We start from the raw sequence: 13,031 nt of genomic DNA, 5'->3' as shown, positions 1-13,031 counted from the left end.
TGTCATAATTAATTCTCCAGTGGAATATGAAAGAAATACTTTATATTAATCACACTGTTAAGCATGGGAAAGTTCCGAAAATGTTTTTTTATGGTAAATCAAGTAGTTGTTACATTTGATGACGTGCAATTAAGATAGAACTTTTATACTTAATTCTAAATTCTTACACGTAACTATACTCATTTCTTTTGGAATGAAAACTTTTAAGCACTTTGCTCCAATACATTCAGTTAAATGAACAATAGAACTTTGCAAACAAGCTTACAAGATGGCTTCATTACCATTTGACCAACTTTTATAAATCTGATGTTTGCAATTACTCTAATGTGTGCGCATCCGTTGGCTTAACTTGATCCGAAAGCTTTACTTTCAAATAAACGTCAGATTACGTGTTACAATGCGTTGGATGCTGCTCGTGCTAGCAACATGTGGCCCATTGCGGCTCGTCTACTGAATGATACCGTACTTATATGCTACACCCAAACCACACCTAACGCTACGGTACGATTTGCCAATTAACGGATGCCAAATTTTAGTGCACCGAATGATGAAAGCAACGTACATTCACCTTCAAAGCAAATCAACCCAATCAAAATAAGCTTCGCGAGGGCACGGTGCGGTGCTTTTCATAACAATACAGCCTAAACATGGTTTTGTTGAGAGTGATTTAAATTTTGACGTTGCTCTACAGCTTTCCATTGGCCGTAATATATCCACATCGAGCTCGGGGTTTGAACCGTAAACCGTTGTTCGAAATCGAAACAGTGCATTGTGTTCGACTTGACAGATAAAATACGCTTTGATCTTGTAGCATGAACGATCTAAAGGAACCTTAATGATTCATCCTCATCTCGGCAGGGATAGCCATCCCCCGGTGGGTGTAAGCCACGTGTAAAAGATATCGAATTGTGTATGCCAACTGAAACCATCGTTCCTACGACGGCCTGCCGGCAAAGTCAGCCCCTGTACTGGCCACGAAAAACCATCCTATTTTAATTCCGTTCGACAGGATATTCTTTACGGCAATTGGCTTTTACCGGGTACCGATGGCTGACGGCTGTCCGTTAGACGCAACTGGATGATCCTCATCGATCCGACCTTTCCGGAGGCACGGTTTGTGCTGATTGTGAAACGAATCAAATATACAAAACCGTCCCACACATACGCCGAGCCGCTGGGTTCCGGCTTCGGTGTACCAATATGCCGAAATTCCAATATTTGCATGCAAATAATCTCACGATTGGACACGGATACGTGCATGCCGAGTGTGTTTTCCTTCTACTCTTATCTTCGTTTCCAACCGGCACCCGGCGAAGTTTGCTTATCGCATTGCGTACCATTATGCGTTCGTGGCGGCAGAATCATTCCGGGTGAACGATAAATTTGCCCCCAAAGCTACATTACCTCTCGAAGCTTTTGTCGCAGATAGGGACCGTTCCGAGAAATGGGCAAATAACGCCTCGTAAGTTTGCAATGGAAGTGCCAGTGAAATATTGATCGTAAACTGTTTTGATGCTGCATGGAAACATTTCTTTGAGCACGTGGAGATAAACAAAACAAAACAAAAAAAAACGAATCAACCAATCTTTTCTACACCACATGCGCTACTCTCAGTGACACTCAGTTCACATCTTGAGTGCGGCTCAGCGTGACAAATGAGGTTATGTGGTGGGTGTGAATAAAGCAAAAGGATTCGGTTCATGCAAAAATCGTATCAAATCCGCCGTTTGTACCGTGTGGCAAAATTGAAAAGGAAACACTTCGCATGTCACGGTGCTGAAGAGGTGAACAACAACGCTCCAACGTTTCGTTCTGTTTTTATTTTTTTTTTGTGTAAATGACATCCCAAAGTCCTTACGTTCAAGAAGCATACATTATTTTCGTAACATTAACGACGCTCACGACGTCAGTGGCAGCTTTAAGAGGGTTAACGCTTGCACGAGTGGAAAACGGCTAAAGTGTCCGCCCTCGCGACAACTTGTTGAACGTGTAGAGTTTTTTTTTCTTTTCCTTCACCATCACCACCCGCTCTGAGTGGGCTTCGGGTACGTGTTTTGCCCTTTTTCGCACGGTAATATTTTAGATATTTTTATCCGCCTTTTAGGTAGAAGTTCGGAGCCTGCCGCGAACTCACATTCATATGCTAAATTTATGCTCAATCTCAAGTAACAACCACCACTTGGCGGTGGGGTGTTTTGTAACGGTTCAATAATGCACGAGGTAGAGCTGATTTCATCAACACATTCACACTCTGGCCGTACAGATTTAAGCTGGCTTGCTTGGATGCCTACCACTTTCAGTCGTCTTTTTTTTTGTGTGCATTCCATTGTGCTTCAAACGAGCACAAAATACACCACAGTGGAGTGAGGAGAAAGTGATAAATTGAATACAATGAAACTGCAGGGAAATGGTGGCGAGACAATTATTCATGTGCATTCCATTGGTGAAATTATTTGAACCGGAATGATTGTGCTGATAATTGCTCTCGTTAGGATACGTCATCATTGTTGCGTAAAGTTGCATAAAGCATAAGCAATAACGATGCAGTGTTTTATTTTGTGCACCGTAGGAAATGTTGTAAATGTTTGTATGATGCTTTACTGGTAATATTTCTGCAATGTCAATGGAATTTGGAACACGAAGAGAAAATATATAGTCAGTATGTTTGAAAAAGAGTAACATTTTAATTCCTTTCTCTTAAAGCTAATGGTTTAAGAAATATCTAACGAAAATTGGAAATCAATATGGTGGCGTACTTTGCATGTTCAAACTTTTGTTTGATTGAATTGCATTTGGTTTGATCATCATCATCTGACCTTTATTACACAATTTCTTAGTACTTGTATAATAGCTTTAAACTAGATTAAACTTAACTTAACTTATCGAAAGTTTGCCAAAACTGGGCTGAGAAATATTAGTTGAAATCTTCTTTGAATATTTTGATGCCATCCAAGCACTTTTATAACAAATGTGTTAACACAGTTTGGTTACCATATGGCTAATTACCATATTATCAATCGATTATCCGTTACAAAGCTGCCAACCCAAGGTGTATGCACAATGTTTTTAGTGAAACGCAGGAAAACTTATGTAACAGAAAGAAAAGTTTCTTCCTTGACATCATTTGGTAGCGTAGGGAACTCATGTTTTACACATCAGCAACAACGACAGCGACTGCTAGTCAAACTACCGAGCTTATTTAAAAACACTTTATAGACGAAGCTTCAGCTGCTCTCTGTGGCGGTTGAATGAAAAATGGAAATTCAACAAATAGCTCTATGAAATAAGCATATTTTCGTCATGTTTACGATACGTTTGCCGTTGGAGAAGCTGCAACTAGCAGGAGCTGCTAGTGAAAGGATTACGGTTAGGAACCAGTATCCCAACGGGCAAACATGTGCAGGTATAGGAGACAGAGGTGTACCTTGTACAGAGTACATCGCAAAGCTATTTCGATGGATAATTCTTTCTTCCAAACAGCACTCGGAAACAAAACGGGTTGAGCAAGGATTTCTTTTCTTCTTTTATTTTTTTTTTTTTGTGGGTCTATGTCAAACTTTTTGGTGCTGTCATGTCGTTCCAGTCCCAGTTGCCATCACAGCACACCGCTGTCTTTCGCGGCCCGGAACGATATGTAGACAGTTGCTAGTAGGAAATGTGAAACAAGCAGTTTCTTTTCTACTCTCGCCATTGTTTCGTTAAAGATTGGGAGGTTTTCGGGTGGATGTTACCAGAAAGTGTACATTCCCAACATATCCGGTGGCTCGGTGGACTGCTGCTACACGCTCTATTGAATTTCCACTCAGCAGCTGACGGCCCTCGAGAGGATAAGGAGATCGATTAGAGCGAAACATCGGTTTTGTTGATACCGCTCCATGTGTAGGAGTTTCGGAGTTAACATGGGATAGCAACAAAAAAGACACAGAAAAGAACAGCCGATTACCAATTGCCCATTTTGTTCGTACAGTTCTTTACACGGGGAAATTTTGCATATCTTGCATCGACTCCTTTCCCTATGCATATGAGTAGGCGAATGTTAAACACACTCCGAACCGATGGAACAGAAAAGCTGGTAGTAGGCCACGCTGTGCACATGTGAACTGGTAAAAATAAACAGTAAGAGGCCGTTTCGACGATGCTAGCAATTTATTATGGAATTTACGATGCAGCTATTGTATTGTGAAAGCTGCAGAAACGCCGCGCCAAATTTGATTTCCACAGCATAATAAAGGAACGGGGTTTCAGTTTGGTTATGTTCGCGTTTTACGAGCTCTAACAATGAGGAAACCCAAAATTTCGTGTTATGCTCTGAAAAATATGCAGCACTCGGTAAACTTGTGAAATATTTTACAATTTATTGTTGAAGGAATTGTTTACCATTTCTTGCAGCAATGGATTGTAAATATTCCAGAAAAATACTGCAACTTGCTGATTTATTAACACTGTTTTGGCATATTAAAAGCGGTCAAATCAACGTCATCTAGCCGCAAAGTTCCCTATTTAAGCCTAATGTATTTAAATTTAAATCTCATTATAATCTTCCCTAGTACGGTACTCACTGGATGACTCACTCAGTTAAGCACTCAAAGCATACACTTTACACTTTATCCGGGTTCGGGTACGTTCTACAAGCTCAAGAGCTTTTACACCAGTATCAAGATGCACTTAAGCTTGACTAGCAGCTTACAGCTTCCATAGCAACGGGAATTCTTATTTACCATTCACATTAATCTCATAGATACAGAGACTTGGATAGATTTAGGATGTGAGAGGGATATCCTTAGAAGTACAATCACTGCTAACTTTTGGCTAATATATGTTGAACCTTTTTTTTTACACACTAAATGAAACAAATAAAACTTGTAAGATAACAAAACGTATTTCAAATTTTACCAATTTTTATATTATTTTCCCCTTTTTAAATTAGTTTTGCTGTTCAAAAAATAACAATGTTCTAACTTATTAGTACATAAAAAAATCATGGTGGGAGGGGGCATAATGGTACTGACGCCCGTCTTCGCACGAACGGATCGGATCAAAATCCCATTCGGATCAATCCCCCGTAGCAACGACTGACTATCTGGCTACGTGGTAAATTAAGTAGCTACGGTCAAAGCCCCGCAAACGAAAAAAAAAAAATCATTGAAAATACTTCTTAAAACTACCACATTTACCGCAGTTCAATTTTTTATTTCAACTGACCGACGGTAGATGGAACAAAATATCATCGACACTAGCATTTCAGGTTCAATGTGATACTCCCCCCGTAGAGCATGATATCGTTCATTATCTCCAACCCGAGTGATGGCGGCTTTTTCCCGTTTGAACGAACGAACTGATGAAAACTCCGGTGACAGAGTGGTTGGGGACGTGTTTTTTTTGCGGAAAAAGTGACACACAATATTCATTAATCAAAGTTCGCAGCGGGTTGTAGAGGAGACCGCTGCCTAACGGAAGGCACTGTTCGCTCTTTCCTAGTTTTATCTCGCTAGGTTCACTCACTCTCTTTCTCTCTCTTTATTACTCGAGACGTCTGGCAAAGATGGTTTTAAGGATCCACATTGCGGTGGATGACACATTTCTAAGGATACCGACCAGGGCGCCCAAACTCGAAAAAATAAACAGTCTGGTGTCCCGAGACATGAGACGTGAGCTATGTGGTGGACAACACATTTTGCAAGTGTTTGTAATGTGATAGCCACTTTGCAAAGAATGACCTCGGATATACGCGCACCGATCGGTTGGAAGAGGCAATAAAGTGAGAAAAAAGCTGACGATATTAAAAATAGACGAAATTCCTTTGAATCTCTCGGGTCGTGGTTGATAGCGGACGCTTTCAAATCGCGTGAAGCAATGTATTCGAAACGCCTTCTTCTTGAAATTTTCCGGAATGGTAGACGCTTTTCTTTACTTTCACTGGCAGCTGGATGAGAAAATGTATTCCTTTGCTCCATGCACACCCGAAGTCCATTGATCTGGCAATGGACAAATGTCCACGTTGGAAAAAAGCTAACGAAAATGGGTTCCAGTTAATCGTTGCATAATATGAATTATTCAATCGTTTAGATAAAACGGAATGCTTATCCATCCGACTGTTGTATGTTGTTGGTAGACTAAATGTGAAACACTATTAAATAGACCATGTCGAAACAACTAATACTATGTTCATCACTGTGTTTTTACTTATCATTGGAAAAAGTCCTTTTTGTAGGGTAATATTACACATTTCAATCAACTTTAAATCATTATTTAATGTAAAATTATGAAACGTGTTGTTTCGTGTAGGAGCTATGCAGCTTTGATACGCGTGGTTAACGACTGACTGGTGAATAGCAGTTTGGGTTCGTTTGCCACAAACAGCAGCAAAAGGCATGTGTCAACGATGTTTCTATAGACGTCGATCGTAGCTTATCGCTTTTCATGCTGTCATCGTCGTCATCATTATCCCTTCAAGCAATAGTTGTTTCCGGTTGCTTCCTACGGTTGAGACACGAGCCAGACATTTCCTCCCCATTACACCAGTGGGTAGGTGTGTGGATGATATGTGGCATCGCTCCATGATCAGCAGCACTGATTGAATTATTAGCAATGGTTCTCTGTTTGATTATTATGCTACCGGTTGGGGAATTGCCTACGGAGGTATTGTGTTAAATGGACATCGAACTAGCGCGTGAGTTTGAATTGATAGCTGTGGGATGCTTAAAGGTACAATTTAATATCGCAACGGAAGGAAGCTTAGTATTTGACTTCATTGATGATAATTTGACCAAAACTTACGCTCTTAATCTTTAAGCTGACTATTATTAGTGTTTTATTAGTTCCAGCCTTTACGATAACTTCATCATCTGTATGTTTTAGTATGATAAAAATAGTGCTGCCGATGGTTGGAATGTCAAATCAACATTTAATTATTAAACTGATACATCACATTAAAGTCTCCTTTAAATTACTTTACTTTAAAGTAAAGTAAGTAAAGTAAAGTCTCCTTTAAAGAACGGTTTCGATGGAAGGTTTTTATTGAAATTGAAGAAGTTTCAACCACATGAAATATTACAATGCGACAAGGATTTGTAGACGGTCTATATCGAAATGTAATGTCTGCAAATGGCGCTTCAAAGCCCATGCAGTTTTGTGAGCATTCCCAGTACTGCCATTACCACACGGATCCATTTACCACCTGTCTCGACCGGTATCACAGCTCATGCGTTGCAAGTGGAAAGTTGAGACGGTATGGTAAATCTGTGTAAAAATTTCACTCAACAACGTCCCTGCTTCAAGCTACTCGCTCCACTACATCAAGGGATGGAAGAATTTAATTTAGTAAAAAGGATCCAGCTTCCCAAACCGACGACGTTTCCATGGGGTCATATTAGGGATAGTACAAGTATCGGATCACTCCCATGCTGGTTGAAACCCGGCAACGACACTGCGGGATACGGGAGGCAAATGGGAAATGTGGCCCAGTTTTGCATATTTGCCGTGTCAAACAACACTTCAGAGAGAAATTAAAGATCTTGTTTAACAGAATGTCACCCATAGAACTGATCCCTCCCCCTCTCGTTTCGCTAGGTTCATGCAAACACTAATATGACTTACATTGATTCTTGACACGAAAAATGAGCAGGAAACACAGTGGCTTTGTACCACCGTGCGGAACTGCTCGTATGAATATTTCATTAAACGACAATAATCGGTAAAAAGTTGTTCGTGTCGAAAGTCGCCCGTTGGCTCCGGCTGGTTAATATGATGGCGGTGCTGTGAGGGCACGTCGAATCGTGATGCGAGATTGTCATTTCTTTCCGAAACAGGTAATGTCTGTTTTAATGCGTGTTTGATTGGAGTTTGGCTCAAAGTTTGAAGCGTTCAAAGCGGCCAAAATAGGAAACAAACTTCACATCGTCCTTTAACATTCTGTTTGACTTTGGAGTTCTTTATTTTCTTGATGGGGCAATTTGGTATGCATTTTTAATTTGAGGGGCAACACACGCAAAAGTAAGCGATGTTGAATGTTTGGTGAACTCCCGAAAATGGGACTCCTTTTGGAGGTTAAAATAATTCAATTTGATCACAGATAACAAAGAACAACAGTGAGTTTTTAGCTAGCAAGGCGAGCTGTATTTATCTAGTTCTTCAACTGCTTTAACTTACCGCATAAAATGGGCTAAATTGCGTTTCAACGAAACAAATATTGATTTGCTTTTATGCTCCATTTCACTGCCACTTAAGTGTCACTTCACACTTCAACTGCAATCCTGAACGTAGCCTGAACGGTATGCAAACTGAATGGCAAATTGCTGTTATTCATCTCACGATTCCGCTGACATACGATTGCGATTGCAGAGCGCACAGTGTTTCGAAAGCTATGAAGGCACAATCACGCACCTGGCTTGACAAAATCAATTTATTTACGTTCGTGTCAGCTTGAAGTGAGGTTAATTTTTGGAACCTTGGCGTGGCTGACGTGAAATCGTTCGTAAATTTTGGAGCTCATTGCATTAAAATTAGTGCCGGAAGGGGCGCGTGCACAGCCTGCTTTGACAGTTGAATTGAATTATCACCGTTTTGTTTCACCGATTTATCCTTTCAAGACAATGGGCTCCACATTCTAATGACGTATCCTTATGATCGATGGTTTTTTTTTGTTGCGGATACTATTAAATAGCAACATTAAATGCAAACCTTCTTTCACGCCTCTTCAACCACTGTGTTGGTTAACGATTTCAACGGCATGAAAGTTTAATTACGTTCATGCACAAGCGACGATACGAAACGTGGCGGGAATGTGTTTCCCGCATCTGTTCCACGGAATGTCTCTCGGACATCGTTTGTCTAGCATCCAATTTTCTGGATCGAATCGGCGCTGATTCGATATGTGCGCTATGATTAAGATCTATGAGCGTTTCGTTCGTGCGTCCACATTTACCTAAATCGATTTCCACTGCATGGTCCCATCTTGCAGGGGGACATCTTAGACAATCTGCACGAGGTAAAACCAAGGAAACCGCACAGGAGATGAAGGCACCGCAGACTTCCATTTGTTGGCAATGGCATTTACGTGAGTGTGCGAGATAAATGACAATGGGGAAAACGTGCGCCCTCACTCGGGCACAGTCGCTTGGAAGCACTTCCGCTAAATTGTAACCTCAAAAAATCCCAGACAAATGGCGCTGGTGTCCATAGGGAAGTCAATTTTAACAACGACCTGCTTAGAAGCTACTTCCTTTAGAGGACCATTTTGAATTTTTACGCCCTCGTGGGAATGGTCCTGCCAACGTGCAATGGTGGGGTTGCATTGTTAATTGTATAACAAAGATACACATTTAAAAGATTTTAGCGTCATGGTATGGTATGAAGCTAAGTTAAAAACTACTTTGCACGCCAACAAGTCTTCCGGTACGGTATCTCTTTGATAGTATTAAAATCTCAGTGTCAGTGTGGGTGTAGCTTACAGCAGGAAGGAAAAAAAAATCTCCAACTAACCACAAGGAACAGCGATGCCACAAAAGTAAAGCACCCCGCAATGGGGCATCCATTTCAATTACATCCTTTGGCGTTCACTGGGAAGTCTCAATGGAACGGCGTGCCATTAGGTGTCCGGCTGTATGTGTGATTTTACTAATTAAATTAGGTTTCCACGATGTTTGCTTATTGGAAGGCACGCGCGGCATTGAATATGGGTGGATGCGGTGAATATTTATTCCGATCGTCACAAACAACGGCCATTTAGTTTACTTCAATCGTCGAGGTGATATTTGTGTTGCCGCTCGTGTGTGTCCATGTGGTTTTATTTCTCTCGGATCCATGCACGGGGGGTATTACACCTAGCTCCCTCTGGGAGATGCTGTTGCTGCGGGGGGATGGATTTGTTTGCTGTTTTGGCGAGCAAATGTATTGCTAAATTGTATTAATGTATCAATCGAAATCGTAGCAGGATCGGGTGAAATAGTGATGAATTGTTTGTTTTCACATGTCTGTCTGTCACATGTCTGTCCTGTTGCATAAAATTAAGTCAGTTAAGATATGGGTTTGGAATTTGACAGATAAACAAACAACCCTTTTATAACAAGTTTAATCCGATCCGGAGTATTTTTTTGTAGAATTGATATTGTTAAAATAATAAAGTTATTAAAATTTATATGCTTCATTTATTTTTTATCGTTGCAATGAAATTACTTTTGCGACTATCTACGGTAGGGGATTCTAAACTACGGGGTGTTGGCTTCTCGAAAGCCTACAGTGCGCGACGATATTACTAAACTTACTGAGTAATTGGCACCCAGTCACGGTAGTTTTAACCAATGCAGCTCGCGGGCTGAAAATTTTTAAGAGCCATGGTCTATAGCAGGGATCTCCAAACTACGGCCGCGGGCCGCATGTGGCCCTCGAGGGTCTCCAATGCGGCCCGCGACACTTTTGCTAATGTTATTATCTTAAGGAATTGTGAAGTTATAATATTTTATTTTAATGCAAATATTATTTACTGTTATAGTTAGCAACATTAAACACTAGACATTGAGGTAAGAAAACATCTTCAGCAAAATATCTTTGTGAACGACCCGTAGTTTAATGTGTAGCCCCCACGTTACGATAGTTTCAACCAATGCGGCCCGCGTGCTGAAAAGTTTGGAGACCCCTGGTCTATAGGAATGGACCGAATTTCAGAACAATTATCAAAATTGACCGACAGTGAGAAATTGTATTTGTCTCATGAACGTTTTTCACTCGTTAAGTGCCTGTATCATTAGGTCCATGTTTGCTAACATATGAGAGAACAATATGTCATTCCTTCAATACTTTTAGGATGTGTTTGGTTGTTTTATCGTCTGTTGTTTTTTTTTCCTTTTTCAGGGCATGTGTCTTTTAAGTGTTTCGTTTGGAACTGTTCGTTTTCAATGCAAACACCTAAACTATTGACCTTTATAACTTCATTAGCCGCTACTTTTAGTCTAATCAGCTCCGAAACATTCCATATCGGGCCAAAGTATTGTAAATGTTTCGCCTTTGACATTGAACAGCATGAAAAGAGTAGTAGGAACTTTCACAGTCATTGTACGAGATTTCACCTTTTGAAAGTAACAGGTAGCATTCATTATGCGAAACATTCGTTAAAATTGGAACTCATTAGGAAGGGATTAATTTAATTTATTCGGAAATATAATGCGGTTCAGCTGTCTGTAGCTATAAACACTTGCAATATTATATATTTCTTCTTCATCGAAACGTTCCATACTAACAAAGGTTTTATTCTTTAATGCTTAAGGAACAATACATTTAAAAACTTAAAGATAAAACACAAGAGTCCAAACATGTCAGACATTTTTATTTTGTACGTTGGCTTTATGTGGTAAAAACGGCAATAAAAAATATACCTTACGTGTTTTATTTAATACAATCTGAAAGCTTTTCGAGTTGTTTTTATTTTATTCTATTTTATTGATAACCGAACTGTGTGTTTTAAAAGTATTGTTTCGAGTCCTTTTTTAATTATCGTTTAAGGAACGGTATTTCACCAGCACAATCAACGCAATGCACTAAGGAATGAAATGTACCTGTAAGTAGAGCTTGCTTGCTTCTTGTAAATATTCAGTTTATATTTTTTGATAAATTGATCAGTTAACTGTCCAATATTTGTTATTTGCTCCAAATTGTTTAAATATACAGTAACAGACAGTAAATACATATTTTTATGTACACTGTAAATACCCTTCATATAAGAGCATGATGTGTGATGTGTAATAATCGGGCAATCTATAGTAAAGCTCACCACTGAGAGTTAACCTAATAATATCATGGTTTAAAAATACATTTAGCACCCTTCCGTACACATGTTACGTGTATAAACGTTCGTAATACACCTGCAACCTTCCAGGAACGGAAGATAATTTGGCAAAAGTTGTAGCGTAAAATTATGCCCGCCGTGCCCTGGGCGTTGATGGTTTGTATTTATGTAGGTCATACTGACCGGATGTCAATCAACCAACCTGTCATTGTCATACTTCTTTGAGCATCTTGTTTTAGTAACGTGCTGAATTTTTTCTCCTTATCATTCAGATTCGTTATCGTTAACTTTTGAAATGGGATCCTATGCTAATCCTGTCAATTATAATGAACCTTCGAGGGTATCTGTTATGGCGAAATATCGTGATTTTGCCGTGAGTAACATATTCTTCGCCATGACAATTGGTACGTACCGAGCTTCCTGGAACGCTCGCCATACTATCCATGTCGGTAAGAGATACTTGACGAATATAGAGTCCCGGCGTAGTTCTGGCATAGAAAAAGTGACACCTTCTTACCGTCAGTACAGTCCAAACAGTACACAGCTTACGAAGAAAATGTGAAATGCGGTGCAAGTTTCTGTTCCGGTTGCTAGTGTTTTCATGCTGTGAGTTCCGAAGAAGTGGTACCATTCATTTTCGCTCCAGTGCGTTTTGATGTGCGAAATTCAGAAAAACAAACCATCATGGTATGGTGCTTAGCATTGTTACATTTCCGTTTTATTCTGCTGTTGTTGGGTTTTTGTAACACGAGTGGCGTTGAGAAAAACATAAAAAACACACACACACAAATACGTACACATTTTTGAAAGCTCCACTGCTGTTGATGGTATGTAATGGGGGACATGAAAAGGCCCGCCATAACTGTGCTATCCGGTGGCATAGACATAAAATTCAAAGTGTAAGATATTCGTAAAATTGAATTTTTGCTCACAAATCCGACCCCGGTTAGCGGTGGCCCACGGAGCGAAACACCACCGAACAGAACAAATAGGCAATTATCATTTTGATTGCAGTTAATCCATTTCGGTTACATCGAGACCGTACCAAAAACGTACCGACTCGTAAGTAAACGGAACCAACCGACCGTTGACAATGGTCCAAATAATAAATACTGAAAGTGTGGCGCTAGTGAGCGATAAATTTGTTCCTCCCCGTATAGCCAGGGCTCAACTGACTGGTAGGAGACGAACCTTTAGCGGCGCGGATCGGAAACGGATGACGATGATGGTAATGACAATCATAAATTTTCCA

This window comes from Anopheles marshallii, chromosome 2 (genome assembly GCF_943734725.1).
Source record: "Anopheles marshallii chromosome 2, idAnoMarsDA_429_01, whole genome shotgun sequence".
NCBI lineage: Eukaryota > Metazoa > Arthropoda > Insecta > Diptera > Culicidae > Anopheles > Anopheles marshallii.
This window is presented reverse-complemented; position numbering follows the sequence as displayed.